Source organism: Amia ocellicauda, chromosome 14 (genome assembly GCF_036373705.1).
Source record: "Amia ocellicauda isolate fAmiCal2 chromosome 14, fAmiCal2.hap1, whole genome shotgun sequence".
NCBI lineage: Eukaryota > Metazoa > Chordata > Actinopteri > Amiiformes > Amiidae > Amia > Amia ocellicauda.
Genome location: NC_089863.1, coordinates 35060505 through 35086924, shown reverse-complemented (window position 1 = coordinate 35086924; position 26420 = coordinate 35060505). Strand labels below are relative to the sequence as shown.

The following is a 26420-nucleotide window of genomic DNA, read 5'->3' as shown; positions in this document are numbered from 1 at the left end:
TCCAATCTACACCAGTACAGGTTCAGAAGAACTGTTCCCGAATCCAGATTGAACTGATCAATAGTTAATTTCTTACCTACACATTGTATTTAGGGATCTATTTCTAGGGATTTAAAAACTCTTCATTGTGGAACTCATAGCTTCCAAATGAGCACATCGTTAATTTCCTGGAGTATCTGGTTATCTATTTATCAATATGTAAGAAACCTTCACCGAATGTTTGTGGTTGCCTCGGATTCCTATTTCTAAATTTGGCTCTAATTCCATTTCTAACATGTTACTTTTAACTTCTGTATTCGTAAGACCTATTTAAATAACTTAATTTTGTATTATTATTTCTGTTTGCAATAGCATTCTGTGTACAGTTAAATGCTGACTTTCTTGTAGGTCTGTTATTACAACATATTTAACTGGCGTTTTTTAGCTATCATTCTGTAACTATTTGTGACTTATGACTCTCTTAGTCATATTCTGGACTATACAGTACATGAAAAAGTCAAAATATGGACATTTACCTTGCGCAAACTGAAAACGTACAAACATACAAAGAGACACATATTAATTTATATCCATAGTAAATTCAGATACCATGGTTTTGGTTGGCATGTTAAATTGACCTGCAGTGTCTCAAACTACCCTTATTTATTACTTATCTAGTAATTTTCCTTCAGTATCTTGAGGACTGTCATTTATACTGAAAAACATATATATATATATTTTTAATTTGTCTTCGGGGCATTCAGATTGAATTATGCCTGTTGTCTTTTCTTTCTTTTCTCTAACAAATGTTTTAAGATAGCTAGCTTTGGTTTCTCATTTCTTAATGCTTTGTATTCCTATTTTGCAAAACCGTTTTTAGGTGCTCAAGTCTATCTGAATCAAAAGTCCCATCTTCTGGAAACCTTAATTTTCTGTCACCTATTGTCCAGTCAAACGCACCGCTTCACTCCATAGTTATCATACATGTACCTTACATGTGTACCTTTAAGTGGCGGGTCGCCCGTCTTACTAGAGCTGTTCCCACACAGTAACACGTTTTCCCATTTTCTATGTATCGTTTTGTACACAACAACCAAGGCGTGCAAGCCCGCAAAATAACAATAAACGACAGGGGAGAAAACATAGCAAAAAACAAGAAAACACAAATAATACTAAATCCTATATAGGAATAACAACAAACATGCTTTTCAATGTTTGCATTTATAGAACTTGTATATAACTTAATGACTTTTCTTCATTTACCATAAACACTATAAACTTCTATAAACTATAAACACGTTATTTTATATTATCACCGGCGTATCAGATATTGAACAATTAATTAGCGCTCCTTTTTTTTTTTTTTTCTAATAGTAGGTCAAACCTACGCTGCAGTTTACAAACACACTTAAGCCTGCGGGAACCCAGACAGGAAAACACAGTCCTGTTCCTTCACAAACAAGAAGACACAGTCAAGTCTATGGTAACCCTAAGAAACCATGCTCCTCGGTTATTGGTGTCAATGGATCTCATTATCCTGAAACTTTCATGATCGAAACATGGAATACTGTTTGTCAGTTTCCATAAAACTATGCATTAAGAGTAATGCAACAGTCACTTATCATTTTGAGCAGCTGTATCAATTGATAGTTAGATCTTTGTAATGAAATGAATAGACAGTGATCTCAGATGTAATGTGTGAATTGCATTTTGAAATGGTAATACTTTGATGTTAAGTTGTGTCATTTTAGTTCAATGAACAAATGATCTGAGGTTGATGTGTATTGTATCCAAGCAATTGTAAAAAAGTGTTAGAGTTTTGAAAAATGTGCATTTTGATCATCGGGTGTGAGTTTAGTGTCTAGAGTTTTGAAAAATGACATCAAGGTTCTGAAATGAGTGCCAAAGTGATTGTAAAAAAGTGTAATATCAGGGGACAGTGGCTATTAGTGATCTGGCCTTCCGTGGCCTCTGTATTAATGTAACAGGTCACATTGTATGTGTACACTGATACTTGATAGTATAATATAGTACAAGTAAAAAACATACATAGGTATCATAGAAGTATTTTGCAGAAATGATTATGGATAGTTATCAAAATGGAGAGGAAATGCTAAATCCAGTCTCCCCAGGCTGAGCTTCTATTGCTACACCTGCTAAGTGGCTGCTGGCCCCACTATATGGATAGAGCCACACCAAGTACAAGAGTCTCCCCATTGCTATTTATATCTCCCTATCCAGTCTTCTATATGTGTCAGGGTGGGGTGCCTATTCCCCTGCATGCTTTGAAACCTATAGCACCTGGGACGCACACTTGGGATCCGGTTCCTCTGCCCCTCACATACACATGAGGAATCCCAGGTGCTCAATACGTCATACTGTCTCTTTCATCTCATGTGTAAACTATGGACAAATACATGACTAAACGTGTTTAGTTGCTTTTCCCAGAATGCTTTGCGCTATGCAAATAACGGGGACTATGATTGGCTCCCTGACATTACCCACACTGCGACTGATGCTACCCATTTCACTACCCAACAAAGACCCATAATATGCATGTGTCTGTCTGTCTGTCTGTCAAAGTATGTGTGTCTGTGTCTGTTTGTGTGTGTTTGTGTGTCTGTCTCTGTGTGAAAATGTGCCTGTCTCTGTGTGAAAGTGAGTGTGTCTGTGTCTGTGTCTGTCTGTCTGTGAAAGTGAGTGTGTGAAAGTGTGTGTGAGTGTCTGTCTGTCTGTCTGTCTTTGAAAGTGTGTGTGAGTGTCTGTCTGTCATGTAACTTGCACATCTGTTAGGGCACCATATGCAGAGATGTACACATATTGTTCCTTTTCCATATACACTCACCTAAAGGATTATTAGGAACACCATACTAATACTGTGTTTGACCCCCTTTCGCCTTCAGAACTGCCTTAATTCTACGTGGCATTGATTCAACAAGGTGCTGAAAGCATTCTTTAGAAATGTTGGCCCATATTGATAGGATAGCATCTTGCAGTTGATGGAGATTTGTGGGATGCACATCCAGGGCACGAAGCTCCCGTTCCACCTGTAGCGTAAGGTACACTTATAAATTTCAATTAAAGAAGTGAATTTATAGTATCACCTTATCACGAATCCTGGAATCTTGTAGAACTCAATTTCTGTAATAATTGGACGCAGACACCAATTCCAAAGATATAAATTGTCAAATTTATTCAAAACAAAGACTAAATGTAGCACTACACTAATTATACAAAAGGGAGAAACTAATTAAAATTCAACTCTATATCAACAAATCAAAGACAAATCACTTCCGTGACCAAATCAAAGACCATGGGATCGCATATGATAACACAAATCGTTAAACAAAAGAGGTTATAAACACATTGACTACAATACCAGTTAGTAAGATGAAGGTGAGTCTCTTGTTAGTATTATTAGTCAGACATTAAATAACTACGCAGGTTAGTATTTATGTCAGGTAACTTCTCGTTATATATATATCAGTCTCATTAACGTTTAGGTGGAGAGAAAGATCCTATCATTACTTGTTACCACAATTTCCCTTAACTGATTATTATTCAATGATTAAGGATAGGCAGGGCCACCTATAATCTGGTGTCTATTAACTTGTGTCAATTTCAGACTAAACAGTTAAACAGGAATGAGAAGATATTTCTCGGCGTTGACAGATTTTATTTCTAAAATTATCAACAAAACAGTTTAATGCAACACACATTTATATTTAAGAAAACTAAATGATATTACACATTCTAGAGTTATGAATCACAGATTAACATTTCTAATTGATTTCTCAAATGTCATGAATCATGAACTCCAAACTGTTAAACTTATCTGAACTTCGTCGCAGAGAGGCCTCTCTGGCTTCGGGCTCAGATAACAGCACACGGCACGAGGTCTGTGTGGTTTGGAACAAAGGCAGTCCGGTTCGGCTTTGTCCAAGAACTTCCACTCAGTCGATGCACCTGGAAGTTGGGGTTTCGCGAAAGTAGAGTCGTTTCCAAACAGATTTTCCACTGGTTTGAAGGCTCCAAGGTTGTGCACAAAATCTTCTTTGTAAGCAGGTTTCCACCGTAGTTACTTGAAGACAAAGTCTTTGAGGAAAGCAGGGCCCTGTTTGTTCCAAGGGTCAAGTTTCTTAAAACTCAAATAGCTATTTAAATGACTGACACTTTCGTATTCAGTCGACTTAGTCATTTGTCCAGCTGTAAAACTCCACTGATCAGGTGGGCACAGGCGGGCAGCGCAGTCTGTAAAGTTCTTTATTTAATAAAGTCCTTTAAAAGAATTCTTTGTACGGCTCAATCTCCTTCTCCCAGTTTAACTCTTCTGTTGCCGGCAAAGACTTGGTTGGTTTCTGGTTCCGGTTCGGGCAACAGAGCTACAGGTTGAGCTGTGGCAGCGAGTTACTGGTTCAGGTGAGAGAGAGAGAGAAAGAAAGGCCGTGTTTGTCCTTTATAGTCTGTCAGATCAATAGGTGATTGGTTCCTGAGTTCTTGAGATTGGATTTCGGTTTCAGCCCCCAGTGTCCTATTGGAGGGGGGCTTGATTTATGACTGATGTCAATCCATGCCATCTTTTGGAAATGCCGGTTGGCCTGGGTTCGTAGCTCTATGTCGGGATTTCGGCTCTCATCCACTTCAAAGAGTTTTTATCACCCACAGGCCCCTTTCTCCAGACATCTCATAGCAGAATAACAAACTATTTGGCCTCTTCTCGGTGCCATCCTCCCCAAAACTGTCACTTTGATGCAAACCAGTTCCAAGCTGATGAGCTAAGGAAATCTGATAACTTTGGGGGGGAGAGGTCTTCTTTAGATCCGTGCTTCAGCTCAGAGCCCAAATACTCTTATCCAAATACACCCAACATAACGCTACATACCCCCTTTCTTGAATGGGACTGAGGTCGACTAGGACGTTATCCCCTTCAAGACAAAATAAGACGTTAAGCATTTATCTCAAAGTTATGTAACAGAATTCAACAGTGGACTTCACCATTCATGACCCCGAGAAATCAAAGAAAACAAACTAATAGTTCATTATTTAAGCAGAATGTATTCCAATCAAATTGACAATCCTATACTAGCACATATACAGGTTACATATTATAACACAAGTACATTAAAACAAAAAAACTATTGGTATTACTCAGTATTGAGTATGGTTACTGACGGTAACCAATAGGTGGAAGTTGATTAACAGAGGGAGGTGACTGGGAATTCAGGTGTTATTCAGGCACCTGACCTTCACTATGTCTATAATAGTTGGTAGGGACCTGGGTTCGAATGGTTGGCTTACATGGTAAGCCGGTGCCCCCTTTAGGGACATGCACAAAAAATGGTCTCATTGGGAAGTTGTACCTTGGTGGCTGTATCATATCTGTCATTCAATTCCACCGGCTTTGGTGATTCAACTTGAGCCCACAACCTGTTCAATAGATCCTGACCAATGATCAATTTCTCTGTTTCAAATTTGGAAATATAAACTGGATGAACCAACTTAATCTTCCCAAAGGTGAACTCTAACAATGCCTTTTGAGTGAGCTGTGCCTTAGTCTCTGTGTAACTTGTAATGTTCACACTACAAGCTTCCACTTTCAGTCGTTGGTCTGAGGTTTCCATAATTTGTTTCAGGTTGCCCATTGTGGTGGCAGACATTAAACAAATTTCAGCCCCAGTGTCCAACAAGGCTCCTCACTCCCACACATTCTCAATGGTCACTTCTATGTAAACTTGCTTGGCTCTGCCTCTCTGTGTCAGATCACCCAGTAACATCACCAAAGGTTCAGCTTGCCTGCAGGCAACTTCCCCCACTGGGAGGTCCCAGTGGGCTGATGTGTCAGAGAAACCCCCCTGCTGTTCCTCACATCCAATCAAAAACACAGAGGCGGGGACAGGGGGTGGTTCCAGAGCTAGTCATTCCTTAGGTGGCGAGTCCGGCCCTTTACCCTGGCTACTAACTTCCAGTTTGGGAAGAGGGGGCAAAGGGAGCAGAGCTAAGCGTAGCAGTAGCTCAGAAACTGCAACATTGCTCAGAGACTGAGTTAACCCACCTAGGCTAGGAGCAGATTTCTTTTTTTTATTGTAAGCCTGGGTGTCTTGGATTCCATCCTTGGGAGGTTCTTTCCTTCTTTGAATCTCTGTCCCCTCTAACTCCAGTGGAGAAATAGGGCTCTCAGAGCGCCTTGCCAGTACTTGGGTGCTTGAATCTTTACGATCAGAAGTGCTATTGTACTTGCTTTCCCAAGCTTTCTGTGCCATTTTTTCGAATTTCAGCTATGTTCATATACATTGCGTCTGCATGTAATATGATCATTTCCTTAATCGTTGGGAACAAATTAGCAACAAACAACCCTTTAAAGCTCACCTCTTCCTCGGCCCCGGGTTGATCTTGACCCGCAAAATAGGTTTTCCTAAGCTTTTCATAGTAATCACGGGGGGACTCATGCTTACCCTGTTTGATCTGGTGTGCGGCAGTCACTGCTGCCACTGGATCAATGAACCTGGAATAGTCCCTAACTAATGCTCTGCACAAGCGTTGAAACCTATCGCAGACCATGGACCCTTGCCTCTCCATCCAAGAATGGACTTGGCGAGAGGTAGTTTTGCGGATTAGGAGAACCTTTTCCTTCTCCGTAGCCTCAGGATAGAAACTCAAAGCATACTTAATGTCCTTAATATACGCTTCCACATTTCCTTCCTTGTCTGCTGGGTTAAAGGTTTCACAATCTTTAGCCAGTTCTCTCAACTGGCGCATGTTAACCTTTCGGTCTGGACTCTCGGGAGAGGAAGTTCGTCTGTGCGACGAGCTTCTTACCCTGGGTGGAGAAAGACTACAGGGAGGGGTACGATCAGGACGAGGCAACCCGGGGCCTAAATGTGGAGACGGTGTGCGACTCCGTGCATTGGCCGGTTCCGGCTGTTCCTTTATGCTGTCAGGTGTCAGCTTTGCAGCCCACCAAGAGGCAGCTTTCAGGGCCCCTATTTGTTGCTTGAGACGCTCATTTTCAACTTCAGTTGATTTGAGTTCTCCCCTAAGCACCTGATTTACTCTCCTCATTTCTTCACTGTCCCTTTTTAAATGTATGACCTCGCCTTCGAGTATCTCCATTTTTACAGTGCCCAAATCTTTCTCCCTGACTGTTTTGCAAAGACGCATTTCCAAAACATCCCGGTCCTTCAAAACTATCCTTTCATTTTCAACCGCTTTACATCTGTCATTTTGCAGACCTTTTACTTGGATCAGAGTTGTTTCCAATTCAACTTGACATTGTCTTAAATCATTTCCTAATTGCTCTCTCTGTTCAATTAAGTCCTCTTTTTCAGCATTCAACACAATGACTTGTTTTCCACAAGTATCTAGCTTTCCTTCAAATTCTAAAACCATTCCATGCCGTTTGGCTCTTTCTTCTTTCGCTTTAGCATACTTTTCTCCTAGCTTTTTCAGTTTTTCAAACTTGCTTATGATCCAGTTCACTACCCTTGAGCTCGCAAGCGCTAAGCTAGCCATAACTTTCATCACCTCTATCGACTCTTTTTCGAGTTGCGTCGTAGTGTCGTTTACCAACTGAGTTCAACGCGACTCTACTTCAAAGTCCAAACTGCCTAGGCGTCCAAGGAATTCAGGAATCTCTGTTCCTGGTACCTTAACAATCAATGCTTCACATGGGGACATTTGGGTAATCATTGTTTTGGCTATTCAGTAACAACCCAACAGAACAGTACTCGATTAATCACCTAATGACTCTAATGCCAACGCTTAGGATATCAACAATTTATCACAAGTAACTAAAACAGACTTAATCTTTTGTGACTTTGGATTTATGACTGATGTCAATCCATGCCATCTTTTGGAAATGCCGGTTGGCCTGGGTTCGTAGCTCTATGTCGGGATTTCGGCTCTCATCCACTTCAAAGAGTTTTTATCACCTACAGGCCCCTTTCTCCAGACATCTCATAGCAGAATTCCAAACTATTTGGCCTCTTCTCGGTGCCATCCTCCCCAAAACTGTCACTTTGATGCAAACCAGTTCCAAGCTGATGAGCTAAGGAAATCTGATAACTTTGGGGGGGGAGAGGTCTTCTTTAGATCAGTGCTTCAGCTCAGAGCCCAAATGCTCTTATCCAAATACACCCAACATAACGCTACATATGTATGTATGTATGTATATATGTGTAGAAGGAAAATTAGAAATTATTTTCTTACACCTGTTTTTCTCTCTTGTATACTTAAGAAAGATACGGTCAAGCTAGAAGGTCAGCCCAGAAGATAGTTTGATTTCTGTTTGTTATTTACGATGAGAACCTTGGAGACATTGTCAAACGGTATGACCTACGTGCCTGTTCCCTAAAACCATGTGTTGACCTATGAACTCTGTTCTATAATGATATATGTTCTGCTTAGTTAGCCTTTAAGATAACATAGTAATGACTTTCTAGCATGTATGGATGTATGTATGTATGTATATATATATATATATATATATGTATGTATGTATGTCCAATTGCTTTGACAATACAAATGAATTGAATTGAGAGGAAGAGAGAGAGAGAGAGAGAGAGAGAGAGAAAGAGAGAGAGAGAGACAGACAGACAGACAGACAGCTCAGCGATGACATCACGAGCCTCTCTCAGCTGACTGCTATGACATCACAGAGCACGTACATTCCGTTGCTTGTCGTCTGTCAACCACTCAGTCACTGCTAGCCAGACTGTCCCTAAGACAAAGTGTACAATACTTCAATTATATCTCCTCCAGACAGATAAAGAGTATTAAGAGCTACGATGAAGTTACCCAGGAGACGTAAAAAGCTTGCATCACCTGGTATTTCCTGGAGGTCACCCATCCAAGTACTAACCAGGCCCTGGCCCGTTTAGTTTCCAAGGTCTGACGAGATCGGGCACGTTCAGGACGGTGTGGCCGCAAGCCGAGATGCCTGGCTGCATGATGTCTCTTAAAGGCTGGCGGGTATTGACGGAATTTCCAGCAAAAAATAAAAAATAAAAAAATAAAAAAATGGAGGGAAAAATAACAGTGCAGGAAAGGGTGTTGAAAGTAGCCGGGTACGTGTACAATTCTTCAATTATATCTCCTCCAGACAGAAAGAGAGTATTAAGAGCTACGATAAAGTTACCCAGGAGACGTAAAAAGCTTGCAGCACCTGGTATTCCCAGGAGGTCACCCATCCAAGTACTGAACAGGCCCTGCCCCGTTTAGCTTCCGGGGATCTGATGTGATCGGTCGCGCTCAGGACGGTGTGGTCGCAAGCAAGAGGCCTGACTGCATGATGTCTCTTAAAGGCTTGAGGGTATTGATGGAACTTCCAGCAAAAAAAATAAGAAAAAAGAAAAATGGAGAGAAACAAATCAGTGCAGCAAAGGGTTTTGAAAGTAGCCGGATACGTGTACAATATTTCAATTATATCTCCTCCAGACAGAAAGAGAATATTAAGAGCGGCGATGAAGTTACCCAGGAGAAGTAAAAAGCTTGCATTACCTGGTATTTCCAGGAGGTCACCCATACAAGTACTGACTAGGCCCTGCCCCGTTCAGCTTCCGAGATCTGACGAGATCGGGCGCATTCAGGACGGTGTGGCCGCAAGCCGAGAGGCCTGGCTGCATAATGTCTCTAAAAGGCTGGAGGGTATTGACGGAACTTCCAGCAAAAAAAAAAGAAATAAGAAAAATGGAGGGAAAAATTTCAGTGCAGCAAAGGGTGTTGAAAGTAGCCGGGTACGTGTACAATACTTCAATTATATCTCCTCCAGACAGAAAGAGAGTATTAAGAGCTACGATGAAGTTACCCAAGTAACGAAAAAAGCTTGCAGCACCTGGTATTTCCAGGAGGTCACCCATCCAAGTACAGACCAGGCCCTGCCCCGTTCAGCTTCCGAGATCTGACGAGATCGGGCGCGTTCAGGACGGTGTGGCCGCAAGCCAAGAGGCCTGGCTGCATGAAGTCTCTTAAAGGCTGGAGGGTATTGACGGAACTTCCAGCAAGAAATAAAAGAAAAAAGAAAAATGGAGGGAAATATATCAGTGCAGCAAAGGGTGTTGAAAGTAGCCGGGTACGTGTACAATTCTTCAATTATATCTCCTCCAGACTGTAAGAGAGTATTAAGAGCTACGATGAAGTTACCCAAGTGATGTAAAAAGCTTGCAGCACCTGGTATTTCCAGGAGGTCTCCCATGTAAGTACTGACCAGGCCCTGCCCCGTTTAGCTTCCGAGATCTGATGAGATTGGGCGCGTTCAGGACGGTGTGGCCGCAAACCAAGAGGCCTGGCTGCATGATGTCTCTTAAAGGCTGGCGGGTATTGACGGAACTGCCAGCAAAAAAAAGAAATAAGAAAAATGGAGGGAAAAATTTCAGTGCAGCAAAGGGTGTTAAAAGTAGCCGGGTACGTGTACAATAATTCAATTATATCTCCTCCAGACAGAAAGAGAGTATTAAGAGCTACGATGAAGTTACCCAAGTGACGTAATAAGCTTGCAGCACCTGGTATTTCCAGGAGGTCTCCCATCCAAGTACTGATCAGGCCCTGCCCCGTTTAGCTTCCGAGATCTGACGAGATCGGGCGCATTCAGGACGGTGTGGCCACAAGCCAAGACGCCTGGCTGCATGATGTCTCTTAAAGGTTGGCGGGTATTGACGGAACTTCCAGCAGAAAAATAAAATTAAAATTAAAATAAAAAAATGGATGGAAAAATATCAGTGCAGGAAAGGGTGTTGAAAGTAGCCGGGTATGTGTACAATTCTTCAATTATATCTCCTCCAGACAGAAAGAGAGTATTAAGAGCTACGATGAAGTTACCCAGGAGACGTAAAAAGCTTGCAGCACCTGGTATTTCTAGGAGTTCTCACATTCAAGTACTGACCAGGCCCTGCCCCGTTTAGCTTCCGAGATCTGATGAGTTCGGGCGCGTTCAGGACAATGTGTCCGCATGCCAAGAGGCCTGGCTGCATGATGTCTCTTAAAGGCTGGAGGGTATTGACGGAACTTCCAGCAAAATAAAGAAGAAAAAAGAAAAATGGAGGGAAAAATATCAGTGCAGCAAAGGCTGTTGAAAGTAGCCAGGTACGTGTACAATACTTCAATTATATCTCTCCCAGACAGATAGAGAGTATTAAGAGCTACGATGAAGTTACCCAGGAGACGTAAAAAGCTTTCAGTACCTGGTTTTTCCAGGAGGACACCCATCCAAATACTGACCAGGCCCTGCCACGTTTTGCTTCCAAGATCTGACGAGATGGGGCGCGTTCAGGACGGTGTGGTTGCAAGCCAAGAGGCCTGGCTGCATGATGTCTCTTAAACGCTGGAGGGAATTGATGGAACTTCCAGCAAGAAAAAAAAAAAAAAAAATAGAAAAATGGAGGGAAAAATATCAGTGCAGCAAAGGGTGTTGAAAGTAACTGGGTACGTGTACAATACTTCAATTATATCTCCTCCAGACAGAAAGAGAGTATTAAGAGCTACGATAAAATTACCCAGGAGACGTAAAAGCTTGCAGCACCAGGTATTTCCAGGAGGTCTCACATTCAAGTACTGACCAGGTCCTGCCCCGTTTAGCTTCCGAGATCTGACGAGATCGGGCGCGTCCAGGACGGTGAGGCCGCAAGCCGAGAGGCCTGGCTGCATGATGTCTCTTAAAGGTTGGCGGGTATTGACGGAACTTCCAGCAAAAAAAAAAAAAAAAAAGAAAAGTGGATGGAAAAATATCAGTGTAGCAAAGGGTGTTGACAGTAGCTGAGTACGTGTACAATACTTCAATTATATCTCCTCCAGACAGAAAGAGAGTATTAAGAGCTACGATGAAGTTACCCAGGAGACGTAAAAAGCTTGCAGCACCTGGTATTTCTAGGAGGTCTTTCATCCAAGTACTGACCAGGCCCTGCCCCGTTTAGCTTCCGAGATCTGATGAGATCGGGCGCGTTCAGAACGGTGTGGCCGCAAGCCGAGAGTCCTGGCTGCATGATGTCTCTTAAAGGCTGGAGGGTATTGACGGAACTTTCAGCAAAGAACAAAAGAAAAAAGAAAAATGGAGGGAAAAATATCAGTGCAGCAAAGGGTGTTGAAAATAGCCGGGTACGTGTACAATTCCTCAATTATAACACCTCCAGACAGATAGAGAGTATTAAGAGCTACGATGAAGTTACCCAGGAGACGTAAAAAGCTTGCAGCACCAGGTATTTCCAGGAGGTCTCCCATACAAGTACTGACTAGGCCCTGCCCCGTTTAGTTTCCGAGATCTGACGAGATCGGGCGCATTCAGTACGGTGTGGCCACAAGCCGAGAGTCCTGGCTGCATGATGTCTCTTAAAGACTGGCGGGTATTGACGGAACTTCCAGCAAAAAAAAAAGAAAAAAATAAATAGAAAAATGGAGGGAAAAATATCAGTGCAGCAAAGGGTGTTGAAAGTAGCCGGTTACGTGAACAATTCTTCAATTATATCTCCTCCAGACAGAAAGAGAGTGTTATGAGCTACGATAAAGTTACCCAGGAGACGTAAAAAGCTTGCAGCACCAGGTATTTCCAGGAGGTCCCACATTCAAGTAATGACCAGGCCCTGCCCCGTTTAGCTTCCGAGATCTGACGAGATGGGGCGCGTTCAGGACGGTGTGGTTGCAAGCCAAGAGGCCTGGCTGCATGATGTCTCTTAAAGGCTGGCGGGTATTGACGGAACAGCCAGCAAAAAAAAAAAAGAGAAATGGAGGGAAAAATATCAGTGCAGCAAAGGCTGTTGAAAGTAGCCGGGTACGTGTACAATTCTTCAATTATATCTTCTCCAGACAGAAAGAGAGTATTAAGAGCTACGATGAAGTTCCCCAGGAGACGTAAAAAGCTGGCAACACCTGGTATTTCCAGGAGGTCTCACATTTAAGTACTGACCAGGTCCTGCCCCGTTTAGCTTCCGAGATCTGACAAGATCGGTCGCGCTCAGGACGGTGTGGTCGCAAGCAAGAGGCCTGACTGCATGATGTCTCTTAAAGGCTTGAGGGTATTGATGGAACTTCCAGCAAAAAAAATAAGAAAAAAGAAAAATGGAGAGAAACAAATCAGTGCAGCAAAGGGTTTTGAAAGTAGCCGGATACGTGTACAATATTTCAATTATATCTCCTCCAGACAGAAAGAGAGTATTAAGAGCTACGATGAAGTTACCCAAGTAACGAAAAAAGCTTGCAGCACCTGGTATTTCCAGGAGGTCACCCATCCAAGTACAGACCAGGCCCTGCCCCGTTCAGCTTCCGAGATCTGACGAGATCGGGCGCGTTCAGGACGGTGTGGCCGCAAGCCAAGAGGCCTGGCTGCATGAAGTCTCTTAAAGGCTGGAGGGTATTGACGGAACTTCCAGCAAGAAATAAAAGAAAAAAGAAAAATGGAGGGAAATATATCAGTGCAGCAAAGGGTGTTGAAAGTAGCCGGGTACGTGTACAATTCTTCAATTATATCTCCTCCAGACTGTAAGAGAGTATTAAGAGCTACGATGAAGTTACCCAAGTGATGTAAAAAGCTTGCAGCACCTGGTATTTCCAGGAGGTCTCCCATGTAAGTACTGACCAGGCCCTGCCCCGTTTAGCTTCCGAGATCTGATGAGATTGGGCGCGTTCAGGACGGTGTGGCCGCAAACCAAGAGGCCTGGCTGCATGATGTCTCTTAAAGGCTGGCGGGTATTGACGGAACTGCCAGCAAAAAAAAGAAATAAGAAAAATGGAGGGAAAAATTTCAGTGCAGCAAAGGGTGTTAAAAGTAGCCGGGTACGTGTACAATAATTCAATTATATCTCCTCCAGACAGAAAGAGAGTATTAAGAGCTACGATGAAGTTACCCAAGTGACGTAATAAGCTTGCAGCACCTGGTATTTCCAGGAGGTCTCCCATCCAAGTACTGATCAGGCCCTGCCCCGTTTAGCTTCCGAGATCTGACGAGATCGGGCGCATTCAGGACGGTGTGGCCACAAGCCAAGACGCCTGGCTGCATGATGTCTCTTAAAGGTTGGCGGGTATTGACGGAACTTCCAGCAGAAAAATAAAATTAAAATTAAAATAAAAAAATGGATGGAAAAATATCAGTGTAGGAAAGGGTGTTGAAAGTAGCCAGGTACGTGTACAATTCTTCAATTATATCTCCTCCAGACAGAAAGAGAGTATTAAGAGCTACGATGAAGTTACCCAGGAGACGTAAAAAGCTTGCAGCACCTGGTATTTCTAGGAGTTCTCACATTCAAGTACTGACCAGGCCCTGCCCCGTTTAGCTTCCGAGATCTGATGAGTTCGGGCGCGTTCAGGACAATGTGTCCGCATGCCAAGAGGCCTGGCTGCATGATGTCTCTTAAAGGCTGGAGGGTATTGACGGAACTTCCAGCAAAATAAAGAAGAAAAAAGAAAAATGGAGGGAAAAATATCAGTGCAGCAAAGGCTGTTGAAAGTAGCCAGGTACGTGTACAATACTTTAATTATATCTCTCCCAGACAGATAGAGAGTATTAAGAGCTACGATGAAGTTACCCAGGAGACGTAAAAAGCTTTCAGTACCTGGTTTTTCCAGGAGGACACCCATCCAAATACTGACCAGGCCCTGCCACGTTTTGCTTCCAAGATCTGACGAGATGGGGCGCGTTCAGGACGGTGTGGTTGCAAGCCAAGAGGCCTGGCTGCATGATGTCTCTTAAACGCTGGAGGGAATTGATGGAACTTCCAGCAAGAAAAAAAAAAAAAAAAATAGAAAAATGGAGGGAAAAATATCAGTGCAGCAAAGGGTGTTGAAAGTAACTGGGTACGTGTACAATACTTCAATTATATCTCCTCCAGACAGAAAGAGAGTATTAAGAGCTACGATAAAATTACCCAGGAGACGTAAAAGCTTGCAGCACCAGGTATTTCCAGGAGGTCTCACATTCAAGTACTGACCAGGTCCTGCCCCGTTTAGCTTCCGAGATCTGACGAGATCGGGCGCGTCCAGGACGGTGAGGCCGCAAGCCGAGAGGCCTGGCTGCATGATGTCTCTTAAAGGTTGGCGGGTATTGACGGAACTTCCAGCAAAAAAAAAAAAAAAAAAGAAAAGTGGATGGAAAAATATCAGTGTAGCAAAGGGTGTTGACAGTAGCTGAGTACGTGTACAATACTTCAATTATATCTCCTCCAGACAGAAAGAGAGTATTAAGAGCTACGATGAAGTTACCCAGGAGACGTAAAAAGCTTGCAGCACCTGGTATTTCTAGGAGGTCTTTCATCCAAGTACTGACCAGGCCCTGCCCCGTTTAGCTTCCGAGATCTGATGAGATCGGGCGCGTTCAGAACGGTGTGGCCGCAAGCCGAGAGTCCTGGCTGCATGATGTCTCTTAAAGGCTGGAGGGTATTGACGGAACTTTCAGCAAAGAACAAAAGAAAAAAGAAAAATGGAGGGAAAAATATCAGTGCAGCAAAGGGTGTTGAAAATAGCCGAGTACGTGTACAATTCCTCAATTATAACACCTCCAGACAGATAGAGAGTATTAAGAGCTACGATGAAGTTACCCAGGAGACGTAAAAAGCTTGCAGCACCAGGTATTTCCAGGAGGTCTCCCATACAAGTACTGACTAGGCCCTGCCCCGTTTAGTTTCCGAGATCTGACGAGATCGGGCGCATTCAGTACGGTGTGGCCACAAGCCGAGAGTCCTGGCTGCATGATGTCTCTTAAAGACTGGCGGGTATTGACGGAACTTCCAGCAAAAAAAAAAGAAAAAAATAAATAGAAAAATGGAGGGAAAAATATCAGTGCAGCAAAGGGTGTTGAAAGTAGCCGGTTACGTGAACAATTCTTCAATTATATCTCCTCCAGACAGAAAGAGAGTGTTATGAGCTACGATAAAGTTACCCAGGAGACGTAAAAAGCTTGCAGCACCAGGTATTTCCAGGAGGTCCCACATTCAAGTAATGACCAGGCCCTGCCCCGTTTAGCTTCCGAGATCTGACGAGATGGGGCGCGTTCAGGACGGTGTGGTTGCAAGCCAAGAGGCCTGGCTGCATGATGTCTCTTAAAGGCTGGCGGGTATTGACGGAACAGCCAGCAAAAAAAAAAAAGAGAAATGGAGGGAAAAATATCAGTGCAGCAAAGGCTGTTGAAAGTAGCCGGGTACGTGTACAATTCTTCAATTATATCTTCTCCAGACAGAAAGAGAGTATTAAGAGCTACGATGAAGTTCCCCAGGAGACGTAAAAAGCTGGCAACACCTGGTATTTCCAGGAGGTCTCACATTTAAGTACTGACCAGGTCCTGCCCCGTTTAGCTTCCGAGATCTGACAAGATCGGGCGCGTTCAGGACGGTGTGGCCGCAAGCCGAGATGTCTGGCTGCATGATGTCTCTTAAAGGCTGGCGGGTATTGACGGAATTTCCAGCAAAAAAAAAAAAAAAAAAGAGAAAAATGGAGGGAAAAATATCAGTGCAGCAAAGGGTGTTGACAGTAGCTGGGTACGTGTACAATTCTTCAATTATATCTCCTCCAGACAGAAAGAGAGAATTAAGAGCTACGATAAAGTTACCCAGGAGACGTAAAAGCTTGCAGCACCAGGTATTTCCAGGAGGTCTCCCATCCAAGTACTGACCAGGTCCTGCCCCGTTTAGCTTCCGAGATCTTACGAGATCGGGCGTGTTCAGGACGGTGTGGCCGCAAACCGAGAGGCCTGGCTGCATGATGTCTCTTAAAGGTTGGCGGGTATTGACGGAACTTCCAGCAAAAAAAAAAAAAAAAAAGAAAAATGGATGGAAAAATATCAGTGCAGCAAAGGGTGTTGACAGTAGCCGGTTACGTGAACAATTCTTCAATTATATCTCCTCCAGACAGAAAGAGAGTGTTAAGAGCTACGATAAAGTTACCCAGGAGACGTAAAAAGCTTGCAGCACCAGGTATTTCCAGGAGGTCCCACATTCAAGTAATGACCAGGCCCTGCCCCATTTAGCTTCCGAGATCTGACGAGATGGGGAGCGTTCAGGACGGTGTGGTTGCAAGCCAAGAGGCCTGGCTGCATGATGTCTCTTAAACACTGGAGGGAATTGATGGAACTTCCAGCAAGAAAAAATAAAATAAAAAATAGAAAAATGGAGGGAAAAATATCAGTGCAGCAAAGGGTGTTGAAAGTAACTGGGTACGTGTACAATACTTCAATTATATCTCCTCCAGACAGAAAGAGAGTATTAAGAGCTACGATAAAATTACCCAGGAGACGTAAAAGCTTGCAGCACAAGGTATTTCCAGGAGGTCTCACATTCAAGTACTGACCAGGTCCTGCCCCGTTTAGCTTCCGAGATCTGACGAGATCGGGCGCGTTCAGGACGGTGAGGCCGCAAGCCGAGAGGCCTCGCTGCATGATGTCTCTTAAATGTTGGCGGGTATTGACGGAACTTCCAGCAAAAAAAAAAAAAAAAAAGAAAAGTGGATGGAAAAATATCAGTGTAGCAAAGGGTGTTGACAGTAGCTGAGTACGTGTACAATACTTCAATTATATCTCCTCCAGACAGAAAGAGAGTATTAAGAGCTACGATGAAGTTACCCAGGAGACGTAAAAAGCTTGCAGCACCTAGTATTTCTAGGAGGTCTTTCATCCAAGTACTGACCAGGCCCTGCCCCGTTTAGCTTCCGAGATCTGATGAGATCAGGCGCGTTCAGAACGGTGTGGCCGCAAGCCGAGAGTCCTGGCTGCATGATGTCTCTTAAAGGCTGGAGGGTATTGACGGAACTTTCAGCAAAGAACAAAAGAAAAAAGAAAAATGGAGGGAAAAATATCAGTGCAGCAAAGGGTGTTGAAAATAGCCGGGTACGTGTACAATTCCTCAATTATAACACCTCCAGACAGATAGAGAGTATTAAGAGCTACGATGAAGTTACCCAGGAGACGTAAAAAGCTTGCAGCACCAGGTATTTCCAGGAGGTCTCCCATACAAGTACTGACTAGGCCCTGCCCCGTTTAGTTTCCGAGATCTGACGAGATCGGGCGCGTTCAGGACGGTGTGGCCGCAAGCCGAGATGCCTGGCTGCATGATGTCTCTTAAAGACTGGCGGGTATTGACGGAACAGCCAGCAAAAAAAAAAAGAGAAATGGAGGGAAAAATATCAGTGCAGCAAAGGCTGTTGAAAGTAGCCGGGTACGTGTACAATTCTTCAATTATATCTCCTCCAGACAGAAAGAGAGTATTAAGAGCTACGATGAAGTTACCCAGGAGACGTAAAAAGCTTGCAGCACCTGGCATTTCCAGGAGGTCACCCATCCAAGTACTGACCAGGCCCTGCCCCGTTTAAATTCCGAGATCTTACGAGATCGGGCGCGTTCAGGACGGTGTGGCCGCAAGCCGAGAGGCCTGGCTGCATGATGTCTCTTAAAGGTTGGCGGGTATTGACGGAACTTCCAGCAAAAAAAAAAAAAAAAAAGAAAAATGGATGGAAAAATATCAGTGCAGCAAATGGTGTTGGCAGTAGCTGGGTACGTGTACAATACTTCAATTATATCTCCTCCAGACAGATAGAGAGTATTAAGAGCTACGATAAAGTTACCCAGGAGATGTAAAAGCTTGCAGCACCAGGTATTTCCAGGAGGTCTCACATTCATGTTCTGACCAGGTCCTGCCCCGTTTAGCTTCTGAGATCTGACGAGATTGGGCGCATTCAGGACGGTGTGGCCACAAGCCGAAAGGTCTGGCTGCATGATGTCTCTTAAAGGTTGGCGGGTATTGACGGAACTTCCAGCAAAAAAAAAAAAAAAAAAAATAGAAAAATGGAGGGAAAAATATCAGTGCAGGAAAGGGTGTTGAAAGTAGCCGGGTACGTGTACAATTCTTCAATTATATCTCCTGCAGACTGAAAGAGAGTATTAAGAGCTACGATAAAGCTACCCAGGAGACGTAAAAGCTTGCAGCACCTGGTATTTCCAGGAGGTCTCACATTCAAGTACTGACCAGGTCCTGCCCCGTTTAGCTTCCGAGATCTGACGATATCATGCGCGTTCAGGACGGTGTGGCCGAAAGCCGAGAGGCCCGGCTGCATGATGTCTCTTTAAGGCTGGCGGGTATTGACGGAACTTCCAGCAAAAAATAAAAAATAAATAAATTGAAAAATGGAGGGAAAAATATCAGTGCAGGACAGGGTGTTGAAAGTAGCCGTGTACATGTACAATTCTTCAATTATATCTCCTCCAGACTGAATGAGAGTATTAAGAGCTACGCTGAAGTTACCCAGGAGATGTAAAAAGCTTTCAGCACCTGGTATTTCCAGGAGGTCACCCATCCAATTACTGACCAGGCCCTGCCCAGTTTTTCTTCCGAGATCTGACGAGATCTTGCGTCTTCAGGACGGTGTGGCCTCAAGCCAAGAGGCCTGGCTGCATGATGTCTCTTAAAGGCTGGAGGGTATTGATGGAACTTCCAGCAAAAAAAAAAAAAAAAAAGAAAAATGGATGGAAAAATATCAGTGCAGCAAATGGTGTTGGCAGTAGCTGGGTACGTGTACAATACTTCAATTATATCTCCTCCAGACAGATAGAGAGTATTAAGAGCTACAATAAAGTTACCCAGGAGACGTAAAAGCTTGCAGCACCAGGTATTTCCAGGAGGTCTCACATTCAAGTACTGACCAGGTCCTGCCCCGTTTAGCTTCCGAGATCTGACGAGATCGGGCGCGTTCAGGACGGTGTGGCCGCAAGCCGAGATGTCTGGCTTCATGATGTCTCTTAAAGGCTGGCGGGTATTGACGGAACTGCCAGCAAAAAAAAAAAAGAAAAATAGAGGGAAATATACCAGTGCAGCAAAGGGTGTTGAAAGTAGCCGGGTACGTGTACAATTCTTCAATTATATCTCCTGGAGACAGAAAGAGAGTATTAAGAGCTACGATGAAGTTACCCAGGAGACGTAAAAAGCTTGCAGCACCTGTTATTTCTAGGAGGTCTCCCATCCAAGTACTGACCAGGCCCTGCCCCGTTTAGCTTCCGAGATCTGACGAGATCGGGCGCATTCAGGACGGTGTGGCCACAAGCCAAAAGGCCTGGCTGCATGATGTCTCTTAAAGGTTGGCGGGTATTGACGGAACTTCCAGCAAAAAAAAAAAAAAAAAAATAGAAAAATGAAGGGAAAAATATCAGTGCAGGAAAGGGTGATGAAAGTAGCCGGGTACGTGTACAATTCTTCAATTATATCTCCTGCAGACTGAAAGAGAGTATTAAGAGCTATGATGAAGTTACCCAGGAGACGTAAAAAGCTTGCAGCACCTGGTATTTCCAGGAGGTCACCCATCCAAGTACTGACCAGGCCCTGCCCCTTTAGCTTCCGAGATCTGATGAGATCGGGCGCGTTCAGGACGGTGTGGCCGCAAGCCAAGAGGCCTGGATGCATGATGTCTCTTAAAGGCTGGCGGGTATTGACGGAACTTCCAGCAAAAAAAAAAAAAAAAAAAAATGGAAAATGGAGGGAAAAATATCAGTGCAGCAAAGGCTGTTGAAAGTAGCCGGGTACGTGTACAATACTTCAATTATATCTCCTCCAGACAGATAGAGAGTATTAAGAGCTACGATGAAGTTTCCCAGGAGACGTAAAAAGCTTGCAGCACCAGGTATTTCCAGGTGGTCTCCCATCCAAGTACTGACCAGGCCCTGCCCCGTTTAGCTACCGAGATCTGACGAGATCGGGCGTGTTCAGGACGGTGTGTCCACAAGCCAAGAGGCCTGGCTGCATGATGTCTCTTAAAGGCTGGCGGGTATTGACGGAACTTCCAGCAAAAAATAAAAAATAAATAAATAGAAAAATGGAGGGAAAAATATCAGTGCAGGACAGGGTGTTGAAAGTAGCCGGGTACATGTACAATTCTTCAATTATATCTCCTCCAGACTGAATGAGAGTATTAAGAGCTACGCTGAAGTTACCCAGGAGATGTAAAAAGCTTGCAGCACCTGGTATTTCCAGGAGGTCACCCATCCAATTACTGACCAGGCCCTGCCCAGTTTTTCTTCCGAGATCTGACGAGATCTTGCGTCTTCAGGACGGTGTGGCCTCAAGCCAAGAGGCCTGGCTGCATGATGTCTCTTAAAGGCTGGCGGGTATCAACGGAACTGCCAGCAAAAAAAAAAAGAAAAATAGAGGGAAAAATACCAGTGCAGCAAAGGGTTTTGAAAGTAGCCGGGTACGTGTACAATTCTTCAATTATATATTCTCCAGACAGAAAGAGAGTATTAAGAGCTACGATGAAGTTTCCCAGGAGACGTAAAAAGTTGGCAGCACCTAATATTTCCAGAAGATCTCCCATCCAAGTACTGACCAGGTCCTGCCCCGTTTAGCTTCCGAGATCTGACGAGATCGGGCGCGTTCAGGATGGTGTGGCCGCAAGCCGAGACGCCTGGCTGCAAGATGTCTCTTAAAGGCTGGCGGGTATTGACGGAACTGCCAGCAAAAAAAAAAAAAAAAAATAGAGGGAAAAATACCAGTGCAGCAAAGGCTGATGAAAGTAGCCGGGTACGTGTACAATTTCTCAATTATAACACCTCCAGACAGATAGAGAGTATTAAGAGCTACGATGAAGTTTCCCAGGAGACGTATAAAGCTTGCAGCACCAGGTATTTCCTGGAGGTCTCCCATCCAAGTACTGATCAGGCCCTGCCCCGTTTAGCTTCCGAGATCTAACGAGATCAGGCGCGTTCAGGACAATGTAGCCGCAAGCCGAGAGGCCTGGCTGCATGATGTCTCTTAATGGCTTTCGGGTATTGACGGAACTTCCAGCAAAAAAAAAAAAAAAAAAAAAAGAAAAAGAAAAATGGAGGGAAAAATATCAGTGCAGTAATGGGTTTTGAAAGTAGCCGGGTACGTGTACAATTCTTCAATTATATCTCCTGCAGACAGAAAGAGAGTATTAAGAGCTACGATGAAGTAACCCAGGAGACGTAAAAAGCTTGCAGCACCTGGTATTTCTAGGAGGTCAGCCATCCAAGTACTGACCAGACCCTGCCCCGTTTAGCTTCCGAGATCTGACGATATCATGCGCATTCAGGACGGTGTGGCCGAAAGCCGAGAGGCCCAGCTGCATGATGTCTCTTTAAGGCTGGCGGGTATTGACGGAACTTCCAGCAAAAAAAAAAAGAAAAAAGAAAAATGGAGGGAAAAATATCAGTGCAGCAAAAGGTTTTGAAAGTAGCCGGGTACGTGTACAATTCTTCAATAATATCTCCTACAGACTGAAAGAGAGTATTAAGAGCTATGATGAAGTTACCCAGGAGACGTAAAAAGCTTGCAGCACCTGGTATTTCTAGTAGGTCTCCCATCCAAGTACTGACCAGGCCCTGCCCCGTTTAGCTTCCGAGATCTGACGAGATCGGGCGCATTCAGGACGGTGTGGCCGCAAGCCGAGATGCCTGGCTGCATGATGTCTCTTAAAGGCTGGCGGGTATTGACGGAACTGCCAGCAAAAAAAAAAAAGAAAAATAGAGGGAAATATACCAGTGCAGCAAAGGGTGTTGAAAGTAGCCGGGTACGTGTACAATTCTTCAATTATATCTCCTGCAGACTGAAAGAGAGTATTAAGAGCTACGATAAAGTTACCCAGGAGACGTAAAAGCTTGCAGCACCTGGTATTTCCAGGAGGTCTCACATTCAAGTACTGACCAGGTCCTGCCCCGTTTAGCTTCCGAGATCTGACGATATCATGCGCATTCAGGACTGTGTGGCCGAAAGCCGAGAGGCCCAGCTGCATGATGTCTCTTTAAGGCTGGCGGGTATTGACGGAACATCCAGCAAAAAAAAAAAGAAAAAAGAAAAATGGAGGGAAAAATATCAGTGCAGCAAAAGGTTTTGAAAGTAGCCGGGTACGTGTACAATTCTTCAATAATATCTCCTACAGACTGAAAGAGAGTATTAAGAGCTATGATGAAGTTACCCTGGAGACGTAAAAAGCTTGCAGCACCTGGTATTTCTAGGAGGTCTCCCATCCAAGTACTGACCAGGCCCTGCCCCGTTTAGCTTCCGAGATCTGACGAGATCGGACGCATTCAGGACGGTGTGGCCACAAGCCGAAAGGCCTGGCTGCATGATGTCTCTTAAAGGTTGGCGGGTATTGACGGAACTTCCAGCAAAAAAAAAAAAGAAAAAAAGAAAAAAGAAAAATGGATGGAAAAATATCAGTGCAGCAAAGGGTGTTGACAGTAGCTGGATACGTGTACAATACTTCAATTATATCTCCTCCAGACAGAGAGAGAGTATTAAGAGCTACGATGAAGTTACCCAGGAGACGTAAAAGCTAGCAGCACCAGGTACTTCCAGGAGGTCTCACGTTCATGTACTGACCAGGTCCTGCCCCGTTTAGCTTCCGAGATCTGACGAGATCGGGCGCGTTCAGGACGGTGTGGCCACAAGCCGAAAGGCCTGGCTGCATGATGTCTCTTAAAGGCTGGCGGGTATTGACGGAACTGCCAGCAAAAAAAAAAAGAAAAATAGAGGGAAATATACCAGTGCAGCAAAGGGTGTTGAAAGTAGCCGGGTACGTGTACAATTCTTCAATTATATCTCCTGGAGACAGAAAGAGAGTATTAAGAGCTACGATGAAGTTACCCAGGAGACGTAAAAAGCTTGCAGCACCTGGTATTTCTAGGAGTTCTCCCATCCAAGTACTGACCAGGCCCTGCCCCGTTTAGCTTCCGAGATCTGACGAGATCGGGCGCATTCAGGACGGTGTGGCCACAAGCCGAAAGGCCTGGCTGCATGATGTCTCTTAAAGGTTGGCGGGTATTGACGGAACTTCCAGCAAAAAAAAAAAAAAAAAAAGAAAAATGGATGGAAAAATATCAGTGCAGCAAAGGCTGTTGAAAGTAGCCGGGTACATGTACAATTCTTCAATTATATCTCCTCCAGACTGAATGAGAGTATTAAGAGCTACGCTGAAGTTACCCAGGAGATGTAAAAAGCTTTCAGCACCTGGTATTTCCAGGAGGTCACCCATCCAATTACTGACCAGGCCCTGCCCAGTTTTTCTTCCGAGATCTGACGAGATCTTGCGTCTTCAGGACGGTGTGGCCGCAAGCCGAGATGCCTGGCTGCATGATGTCTCTTAAAGGTTGGCGGGTATTGACGGAACTTCCAGCAAAAAAAAAATATAAAAAAAGAAAAAAGAAAAATGGATGGAAAAATATCAGTGCAGCAAAGGGTGTTGACAGTAGCTGGATACGTGTACAATACTTCAATTATATCTCCTCCAGACAGAGAGAGAGTATTAAGAGCTACGATGAAGTTACCCAGGAGACGTAAAAAGCTGGCAGCACCTGGTATTTCTAGGAGGTCTCCCATCGAAGTACTGACCAGGCCCTGCCCCGTTTAGTTTCCGAGATCTGACGAGATCGGGCGCGTTCAGGACTTTGTGTCCGCAAGCCGAGAGGCCTGGCTGCATGATGTCTCTTAAAGGTTGGCGGGTATTGACGGAACTTCCAGCAAAAAAAAAAAAAAGAAAAATGGATGGAAAAATATCAGTGCAGCAAAGGGTGTTGAAAGTAGCCGGGTACATGTACAATTCTTCAATTATATCTCCTGCAGACTGAAAGAGAGTATTAAGAGCTACGATGAAGTTACCCAGGAGACGTAAAAAGCTTGCAGCACCTGGTATTTCTAGGAGGTCTCCCATCAAAGTACTGACCAGGCCCTGCCCCGTTTAGCTTCCGAGATCAGACGAGATCGCGCGCATTCAGGACAGTGTGGCCACAAGCCGAGAGGCCTGTCTGCATGATGTCTCTTAAAGGTTGGCGGGTATTGACGGTACTTCCAAAAAAAAAAAAAAAAAAAAAGAAAAATGGATGGAATAATATCAGTGCAGCAAAAGGTGTTGACAGTAGCTGGGTACGTGTACAATTCTTCAATTATATCTCCTGCAGACTGAGAGAGAGTATTAAGAGCTACGATAAAGTTACCCAGGAGACGTAAAAGCTTGCAGCACCTGGTATTTCCAGGAGGTCTCACATTCAAGTACTGACCAGGTCCTGCCCCGTTTAGCTTCCGAGATCTGACGATATCATGCGCATTCAGGACGGTGTGGCCGAAAGCCAAGAGGCCCGGCTGCATGATGTCTCATTAAGGCTGGCGGGTATTGACGTAACTTCCAGCAAAAAAAAAAAGAAAAAAGAAAAATGGAGGGAAAAATATCAGTGCAGCAAAGGGTTTTGAAAGTAGCCGGGTACGTGTACAATTCTTCAATAATATCTCCTACTGACTGAAAGAGAGTATTAAGAGCTATGATGAAGTTACCCAGGAGACGTAAAAAGCTTGCAGCACCTGGTATTTCCAGGAGGTCACCCATCCAAGTACTGACCAGGCCCTGCCCCGTTAGCTTCCGAGATCTGATAAGATCGGGCGCGTTCAGGACGGTGTGGCCGCAAGCCAAGAGGCCTGGCTGCATGATGTCTCTTAAAGACTGGCGGGTATTGACGGAACTTCCAGCAAAAAAAAAAAAAAAAAAAAATGGAAAATGGAGGGAAAAATATCAGTGCAGCAAAGGCTGTTGAAAGTAGCCGGGTACGTGTACAATAGTTCAATTATATCTCCTCCAGACAGATAGAGAGTATTAAGAGCTACGATGAAGTTTCCCAGGAGACGTAAAAAGCTTGCAGCACCAGGTATTTCCAGGAGGTCTCCCATCCAAGTACTGACCAGGTCCTGCCCCGTTTAGCTTCCGAGATCTTACGCGATCGGGCACATTCAGGACGGTGTGGCCGCAAGCCGAGAGGCCTGGCTGCATGATGTCTCTTAAAGGTTGGCGGGTATTGACGGAACTTCCAGCAAAAAAAAAAAAAAAAAAAAAAAAAGAAAAATGGATGGAAAAATATCAGTGCAGCAAAGGGTGTTGACAGTAGCTGGGTACGTGTACAATACTTCAATTATATCTCCTCCAGACAGATAGAGAGTATTAAGAGCTACGATAAAGTTACCCAGGAGACGTAAAAGCTAGCAGCACCAGGTACTTCCAGGAGGTCTCACATTCATGTACTGACCAGGTCCTGCCCCGTTTAGCTTCCGAGATCTGACGAGATCGGGCGCGTTCAGGACGGTGTGGCCACAAGCCGAAAGGCCTGGCTGCATGATGTCTCTTAAAGGTTGGCGGGTATTGACGGAACTTCCAGCAAAAAAAAAAAAATAAATAAATAGAAAAATGGAGGGAAAAATTTCAGTGCAGGAAAGGGTGTTGAAAGTAGCCGGGTACGTGTACAATTCTTCAATTATATCTCCTGCAGACTGAGAGAGAGTATTAAGAGCTACGATAAAGTTACCCAGGAGACGTAAAAGCTTGCAGCACCTGGTATTTCCAGGAGGTCTCACATTCAAGTACTGACCAGGTCCTGCCCCGTTTAGCTTCCGAGATCTGACGATATCATGCGCATTCAGGACGGTGTGGCCGAAAGCCAAGAGGCCCGGCTGCATGATGTCTCTTTAAGGCTGGCGGGTATTGACGGAACTTCC

General features: G+C 44.3%; 12 non-coding genes and 40 pseudogenes across 12 annotated transcripts; all 52 read right to left on the bottom strand.

Moving 5' to 3' along the window:
• Positions 1 to 8787: 8787 nt before the first annotated feature.
• Positions 8788 to 8906, bottom strand: LOC136769442 (uncharacterized; annotated as a pseudogene).
• Positions 8907 to 9127: 221 nt separating this feature from the next.
• On the bottom strand, positions 9128 to 9247 carry LOC136769666 (uncharacterized; annotated as a pseudogene).
• A 215-nt stretch (positions 9248 to 9462) lies between these two features.
• LOC136769617 (uncharacterized) lies at positions 9463 to 9581 on the bottom strand (annotated as a pseudogene).
• A 215-nt stretch (positions 9582 to 9796) lies between these two features.
• Positions 9797 to 9915, bottom strand: LOC136769239 (5S ribosomal RNA). The gene has a single exon (XR_010822196.1). It is a non-coding gene; the product is annotated as a 5S ribosomal RNA (ribosomal RNA).
• Positions 9916 to 10131: 216 nt separating this feature from the next.
• LOC136769342 (uncharacterized) lies at positions 10132 to 10250 on the bottom strand (annotated as a pseudogene).
• A 213-nt stretch (positions 10251 to 10463) lies between these two features.
• LOC136769315 (5S ribosomal RNA) lies at positions 10464 to 10582 on the bottom strand. The gene has a single exon (XR_010822258.1). It is a non-coding gene; the product is annotated as a 5S ribosomal RNA (ribosomal RNA).
• Positions 10583 to 10806: 224 nt separating this feature from the next.
• On the bottom strand, positions 10807 to 10925 carry LOC136768913 (uncharacterized; annotated as a pseudogene).
• Positions 10926 to 11141: 216 nt separating this feature from the next.
• On the bottom strand, positions 11142 to 11260 carry LOC136768987 (uncharacterized; annotated as a pseudogene).
• A 219-nt stretch (positions 11261 to 11479) lies between these two features.
• LOC136769465 (uncharacterized) lies at positions 11480 to 11598 on the bottom strand (annotated as a pseudogene).
• Positions 11599 to 11814: 216 nt separating this feature from the next.
• Positions 11815 to 11933, bottom strand: LOC136769407 (uncharacterized; annotated as a pseudogene).
• A 216-nt stretch (positions 11934 to 12149) lies between these two features.
• On the bottom strand, positions 12150 to 12268 carry LOC136769591 (uncharacterized; annotated as a pseudogene).
• Positions 12269 to 12490: 222 nt separating this feature from the next.
• On the bottom strand, positions 12491 to 12609 carry LOC136768952 (uncharacterized; annotated as a pseudogene).
• Positions 12610 to 12819: 210 nt separating this feature from the next.
• LOC136768979 (uncharacterized) lies at positions 12820 to 12938 on the bottom strand (annotated as a pseudogene).
• A 215-nt stretch (positions 12939 to 13153) lies between these two features.
• Positions 13154 to 13272, bottom strand: LOC136769238 (5S ribosomal RNA). The gene has a single exon (XR_010822195.1). It is a non-coding gene; the product is annotated as a 5S ribosomal RNA (ribosomal RNA).
• Positions 13273 to 13488: 216 nt separating this feature from the next.
• LOC136769339 (uncharacterized) lies at positions 13489 to 13607 on the bottom strand (annotated as a pseudogene).
• Positions 13608 to 13820: 213 nt separating this feature from the next.
• On the bottom strand, positions 13821 to 13939 carry LOC136769304 (5S ribosomal RNA). Its single transcript, XR_010822257.1, has one exon. It is a non-coding gene; the product is annotated as a 5S ribosomal RNA (ribosomal RNA).
• Positions 13940 to 14163: 224 nt separating this feature from the next.
• Positions 14164 to 14282, bottom strand: LOC136768912 (uncharacterized; annotated as a pseudogene).
• Positions 14283 to 14498: 216 nt separating this feature from the next.
• Positions 14499 to 14617, bottom strand: LOC136768986 (uncharacterized; annotated as a pseudogene).
• A 219-nt stretch (positions 14618 to 14836) lies between these two features.
• On the bottom strand, positions 14837 to 14955 carry LOC136769464 (uncharacterized; annotated as a pseudogene).
• A 216-nt stretch (positions 14956 to 15171) lies between these two features.
• Positions 15172 to 15290, bottom strand: LOC136769406 (uncharacterized; annotated as a pseudogene).
• Positions 15291 to 15506: 216 nt separating this feature from the next.
• Positions 15507 to 15625, bottom strand: LOC136769590 (uncharacterized; annotated as a pseudogene).
• Positions 15626 to 15847: 222 nt separating this feature from the next.
• Positions 15848 to 15966, bottom strand: LOC136768951 (uncharacterized; annotated as a pseudogene).
• A 210-nt stretch (positions 15967 to 16176) lies between these two features.
• LOC136768883 (uncharacterized) lies at positions 16177 to 16295 on the bottom strand (annotated as a pseudogene).
• Positions 16296 to 16512: 217 nt separating this feature from the next.
• LOC136769244 (5S ribosomal RNA) lies at positions 16513 to 16631 on the bottom strand. The gene has a single exon (XR_010822201.1). It is a non-coding gene; the product is annotated as a 5S ribosomal RNA (ribosomal RNA).
• Positions 16632 to 16847: 216 nt separating this feature from the next.
• LOC136768995 (uncharacterized) lies at positions 16848 to 16966 on the bottom strand (annotated as a pseudogene).
• Positions 16967 to 17186: 220 nt separating this feature from the next.
• On the bottom strand, positions 17187 to 17305 carry LOC136769619 (uncharacterized; annotated as a pseudogene).
• Positions 17306 to 17521: 216 nt separating this feature from the next.
• Positions 17522 to 17640, bottom strand: LOC136769599 (uncharacterized; annotated as a pseudogene).
• Positions 17641 to 17856: 216 nt separating this feature from the next.
• LOC136769414 (uncharacterized) lies at positions 17857 to 17975 on the bottom strand (annotated as a pseudogene).
• A 209-nt stretch (positions 17976 to 18184) lies between these two features.
• LOC136769259 (5S ribosomal RNA) lies at positions 18185 to 18303 on the bottom strand. The gene has a single exon (XR_010822216.1). It is a non-coding gene; the product is annotated as a 5S ribosomal RNA (ribosomal RNA).
• A 215-nt stretch (positions 18304 to 18518) lies between these two features.
• On the bottom strand, positions 18519 to 18637 carry LOC136769088 (uncharacterized; annotated as a pseudogene).
• A 219-nt stretch (positions 18638 to 18856) lies between these two features.
• Positions 18857 to 18975, bottom strand: LOC136769056 (uncharacterized; annotated as a pseudogene).
• A 221-nt stretch (positions 18976 to 19196) lies between these two features.
• Positions 19197 to 19315, bottom strand: LOC136769023 (uncharacterized; annotated as a pseudogene).
• A 215-nt stretch (positions 19316 to 19530) lies between these two features.
• LOC136769365 (uncharacterized) lies at positions 19531 to 19649 on the bottom strand (annotated as a pseudogene).
• Positions 19650 to 19859: 210 nt separating this feature from the next.
• On the bottom strand, positions 19860 to 19978 carry LOC136769237 (5S ribosomal RNA). The gene has a single exon (XR_010822194.1). It is a non-coding gene; the product is annotated as a 5S ribosomal RNA (ribosomal RNA).
• Positions 19979 to 20197: 219 nt separating this feature from the next.
• On the bottom strand, positions 20198 to 20315 carry LOC136769265 (5S ribosomal RNA). The gene has a single exon (XR_010822222.1). It is a non-coding gene; the product is annotated as a 5S ribosomal RNA (ribosomal RNA).
• Positions 20316 to 20535: 220 nt separating this feature from the next.
• LOC136769329 (uncharacterized) lies at positions 20536 to 20654 on the bottom strand (annotated as a pseudogene).
• A 221-nt stretch (positions 20655 to 20875) lies between these two features.
• LOC136768917 (uncharacterized) lies at positions 20876 to 20994 on the bottom strand (annotated as a pseudogene).
• Positions 20995 to 21203: 209 nt separating this feature from the next.
• LOC136769607 (uncharacterized) lies at positions 21204 to 21322 on the bottom strand (annotated as a pseudogene).
• A 210-nt stretch (positions 21323 to 21532) lies between these two features.
• Positions 21533 to 21651, bottom strand: LOC136769505 (uncharacterized; annotated as a pseudogene).
• A 226-nt stretch (positions 21652 to 21877) lies between these two features.
• Positions 21878 to 21996, bottom strand: LOC136769020 (uncharacterized; annotated as a pseudogene).
• Positions 21997 to 22212: 216 nt separating this feature from the next.
• Positions 22213 to 22331, bottom strand: LOC136769186 (5S ribosomal RNA). Its single transcript, XR_010822144.1, has one exon. It is a non-coding gene; the product is annotated as a 5S ribosomal RNA (ribosomal RNA).
• A 544-nt stretch (positions 22332 to 22875) lies between these two features.
• Positions 22876 to 22994, bottom strand: LOC136769258 (5S ribosomal RNA). The gene has a single exon (XR_010822215.1). It is a non-coding gene; the product is annotated as a 5S ribosomal RNA (ribosomal RNA).
• A 224-nt stretch (positions 22995 to 23218) lies between these two features.
• LOC136768932 (uncharacterized) lies at positions 23219 to 23337 on the bottom strand (annotated as a pseudogene).
• A 209-nt stretch (positions 23338 to 23546) lies between these two features.
• LOC136769346 (uncharacterized) lies at positions 23547 to 23665 on the bottom strand (annotated as a pseudogene).
• Positions 23666 to 23882: 217 nt separating this feature from the next.
• Positions 23883 to 24001, bottom strand: LOC136768923 (uncharacterized; annotated as a pseudogene).
• A 225-nt stretch (positions 24002 to 24226) lies between these two features.
• LOC136768997 (uncharacterized) lies at positions 24227 to 24345 on the bottom strand (annotated as a pseudogene).
• A 212-nt stretch (positions 24346 to 24557) lies between these two features.
• On the bottom strand, positions 24558 to 24676 carry LOC136769405 (uncharacterized; annotated as a pseudogene).
• A 215-nt stretch (positions 24677 to 24891) lies between these two features.
• On the bottom strand, positions 24892 to 25010 carry LOC136769042 (uncharacterized; annotated as a pseudogene).
• Positions 25011 to 25226: 216 nt separating this feature from the next.
• LOC136769300 (5S ribosomal RNA) lies at positions 25227 to 25344 on the bottom strand. Its single transcript, XR_010822255.1, has one exon. It is a non-coding gene; the product is annotated as a 5S ribosomal RNA (ribosomal RNA).
• A 220-nt stretch (positions 25345 to 25564) lies between these two features.
• On the bottom strand, positions 25565 to 25683 carry LOC136769297 (5S ribosomal RNA). Its single transcript, XR_010822252.1, has one exon. It is a non-coding gene; the product is annotated as a 5S ribosomal RNA (ribosomal RNA).
• Positions 25684 to 25905: 222 nt separating this feature from the next.
• Positions 25906 to 26024, bottom strand: LOC136769683 (uncharacterized; annotated as a pseudogene).
• A 220-nt stretch (positions 26025 to 26244) lies between these two features.
• On the bottom strand, positions 26245 to 26363 carry LOC136769041 (uncharacterized; annotated as a pseudogene).
• Between the last annotated feature and the right edge of the window lie 57 nt (positions 26364 to 26420).